This window comes from Gossypium hirsutum, chromosome D12, assembly GCF_007990345.1.
Source record: "Gossypium hirsutum isolate 1008001.06 chromosome D12, Gossypium_hirsutum_v2.1, whole genome shotgun sequence".
NCBI classification, from domain to species: Eukaryota; Viridiplantae; Streptophyta; class Magnoliopsida; order Malvales; family Malvaceae; genus Gossypium; species Gossypium hirsutum.
Genome location: NC_053448.1, coordinates 15,921,051 through 15,924,008, shown reverse-complemented (window position 1 = coordinate 15,924,008; position 2,958 = coordinate 15,921,051). Strand labels below are relative to the sequence as shown.

Here is a 2,958-nt window from a genome sequence, read left to right as displayed (position 1 = left end):
CGCTCACACGAGCTTCTGTTTAACTTATATGAGTTTCCATTCAGCTCTATTGAGCTTCTGTTTAACCCTTATGGGTTTCCGTTCTACTCTTACGAGCTTCCGTTCATCCCTTATGGGTTTCTATTTAGCTCTCATGAGCTTCTATTTAGCCTTCGAGCTTCTGAAAATGATGTACTCTTATCCATAAGTCGTTTTTCGATTTGGGAAGATTTGGTAAGTGACTATATAATTGAAATTGAAAGACATATTGTTTTTTGTTGGTATTGATTTGAAATAAACATATTCATCGATTGAAGTTGTGATTGGCAGGAAGTTTACATTGAATGAATTTATTTAATTGATGTGTTATAGTAGGTTCGGCAAGATTTATGTTTAACCCATCAAACTTACTAAGCTTCATTAAGCTTACTTGTGTGGTTTAATGTCTTTGTAGATTTTCGTGAGGTCGGAAGATTAGATCAACACATCAAGTCACACTATCCAGCTTATTCTGGTAGTTTTTGAAGCGTTAAATATGGTTTATATGGCATGTATAGGGATTGATGTAGATTATATCAACGTTGGCTTGCATAGATGTTATGAATGATGTTTTGTTTACATAATCAACTTAGAAATATATTTTGGATTGGTAATGAAGTAAATTTGTGATGTGGGTGTGAATAATATATGCTTATAAGTATTTAACTAGTAGTAAATCTTAGTGATATTTGTTAAATGGACTAAATAGGTAAGTTTGAGTATTTAGAGTATATGAGATGATATATTGTGTATAAACATGATTTTGACTTGTTTTGCTTGCTTTGTTGTGGTATATTGATGTGTTAAAATGTTGTGTTTAGGTTGATACCTAAATGGGTGAGAAATATGGCCTTGAAATGGCCTATTTTCGTCCACATGGACATGTGTCTCAGCCGTGTGTGACATATGGCCTAGCAAATGGGGGTGTGGTTTGGCTGTGGGTCCCAAGATCTTTAAAATTGAGAAACAGAATGCTTAAAATATTCACACAGCATAGCAGAGGGGTGTGTGGCTTGGCCATGTGACCCTTGCACCTTAATATTACAAGTCAGTATGCTTATACGGCCTAGCACACGGGCGTGTGGCTTGGCCGTGTGACCCAGGTCAAAGAGCACCCAAGTTTGGACACGGGCTGGGACACAGCCGTGTGCCCCTATTTCGAATGCCCACATGGCCTTAAACATGGGTATGTCTCTTGACCATGTGAGCCACACGGCCTGGCCACACAGACGTGTGACCCCTGCTCCTTTGAAAAATTTTGATATTTTCTAGAAAATTTTTTGAGTTCCAGGTTTAGTCTCAATTTATTTCAAATGCGTATTTTGGGCCTCGAGGGCTCATATAAGGGAAAATATGAGTGATTATGATTAGTTTCTGATGTGTATGTTAAATGATATGAAATGTTCGTATTTGATCTGAAAAGTCTGATAATGCTCTGTAACCCTGTTCTGGCAACGGATAAGTGTTAGGGGCGTTACAAACTCTACTGTTTTCATTTCCTGCACTACAGCTGGTCTTTTCAGTGTTTTAACCATATTCATTGAAGATAATACATGAGTTGTTAGAGAAGTAATCGCATCAAGTTCCCTTACTACAGCAACCCTTTTGCCGGTCCCTACTCTTGTAGTTGGGTATTTTTAATCGTTATATGTTATCCTCTCTAGAATTTTATATGCCTCATTATATGATTTTTCGAGCAAAGTCACATTGGAAGGTGCGTCAGACACCATCCTTCTATGCGAATTCAATCCAATTTAAAACATTTCCATTTGCGTCCAATGTTGGACACCATGCATCGGGTATTTTCTAATTAACTCCTTGAATCACTCATATGCTTCATATAATATTTCACCCTCAAATTTTCGAAAGGACATAATATTGTTCCTCAATTTGGCATTCATGTTTGGACAATTACATCTTAGCAAAAACCTCTGGCAAAGTTCATTCCAAGATGCCACCGTACCTAACGGCAATGCATTTAACCAAGGTTTGGCACGATGTCGCAATGAATATGGGAATAACTTCAGTCTCAGGGCATCTTTAGGAACACCCTGCTACTTGAATGAATCACAAACTTCCAAAAGGAGTCTTAACTGCAATCGTGGATCTTTAGTAGGTAATCCACTAAACTACCCTACAGTGTGTAACATTTGAAACATCGTTGGCTTTAACTTAAAATGTTGAGTTTAAATATGCGGCCTAACAATTCCTGGGTTTAGATCATCCAAGATCGGCACTACATGTTCTCTGATGCGTCTATTTCTGTCATCTATTATTCAAGGAACATCAAGATCCCTTCCATTATGATGTAATGACTCTTCTCTAACCTGATCATTTCTAATTATTTCAATTTCTCGCAATTCTTTTCTCCTTCTTCTCAAGGTTCTCTTAATTTCCAAATCAAAAGAATACTTTTCAAGTGCAAAAATATCTCTACTCATACACCAACAAAAATCCTAAAAAACAAAAATCAGAACAACTAACTAAGCTAAACTAACAAAATTAAAGAGGTAATAACAAACCAAATTTTCACAAATATTGTCGATCCATCGGCAACTGTGCCAAAAACTTGTTGCGTGTGAATGTGTAATGCGAATGTGCAAGTATACACGTTGAATCAAGTAATAAAGTGATAAGTGAGTATCGTCTCTACAGGGATCATAATTGATTAAAAAATGGTTATGCTATTACTATGAATTTGACTAATTAAACTATGCAAAAGAGATAGATGACAAATTAATGGAGAGAGATGAATGGATTAATAAAATCAATTATGAATGAAAAAATACTAAGGCAATTGAAATGCTTTAGCAATTCTCAAAGAATAAGTGGGAAGGATTTGTACTGTTGAATGATAAATGTTGGAATTACTCAGGTTTTATCTTTATATCATAATAATGCCTTGGCAAAATCATGACAATTCTACTGCTCAGGGATTCA

At 36.0% G+C, this 2,958-nt stretch overlaps 1 non-coding gene across 1 annotated transcript; it reads left to right on the top strand.

Annotated features, from left to right (window-relative positions):
* The first annotated feature begins 1,803 nt into the window (after window positions 1–1,803).
* On the top strand, window positions 1,804–1,910 carry LOC121224852 (small nucleolar RNA R71). The gene has a single exon (XR_005922595.1). It is a non-coding gene; the product is annotated as a small nucleolar RNA R71 (small nucleolar RNA).
* Window positions 1,911–2,958: the final 1,048 nt, after the last annotated feature.